Here is a 370-nt window from a genome sequence, read left to right as displayed (position 1 = left end):
ATGAGGCAACTGACACCGAGGAAAAAGCCAACCTATTAAATGGGTACTTTGCATTAGTCTTTCATCAGTCCCATGGGACGCCCATGCTCACCACGAGACAGGGCGGTCCGGGTGAGGGAGATCCCTCCATTAATGCTGACCTCATGAAGGAACACCTTGAGAAGCTAGATACCTTCAAGTCAGCCGGCCCTGGCAATCTACACCCCAGAATAATCAAAAAGCTGGAGACCATCATAGCCCAGCCTCTGGCACAGATCTTTGAAAACTTCTGGCGCTCTGGTTTAGTGCCCGAAGACTGTAAGAAGGCCAATGTGGTGCCTATCTGCAAAAAAGGGAGGAAAGTGGATCTGGCTAACTATAGGCTCATCAG

Source organism: Gavialis gangeticus, unplaced genomic scaffold (genome assembly GCF_001723915.1).
Source record: "Gavialis gangeticus isolate Ggan-Ray unplaced genomic scaffold, GavGan_comp1, whole genome shotgun sequence".
NCBI lineage: Eukaryota > Metazoa > Chordata > Crocodylia > Gavialidae > Gavialis > Gavialis gangeticus.
The sequence above is the reverse complement of the archived record's forward strand: the minus strand, read 5'-3'. Positions refer to the sequence as shown.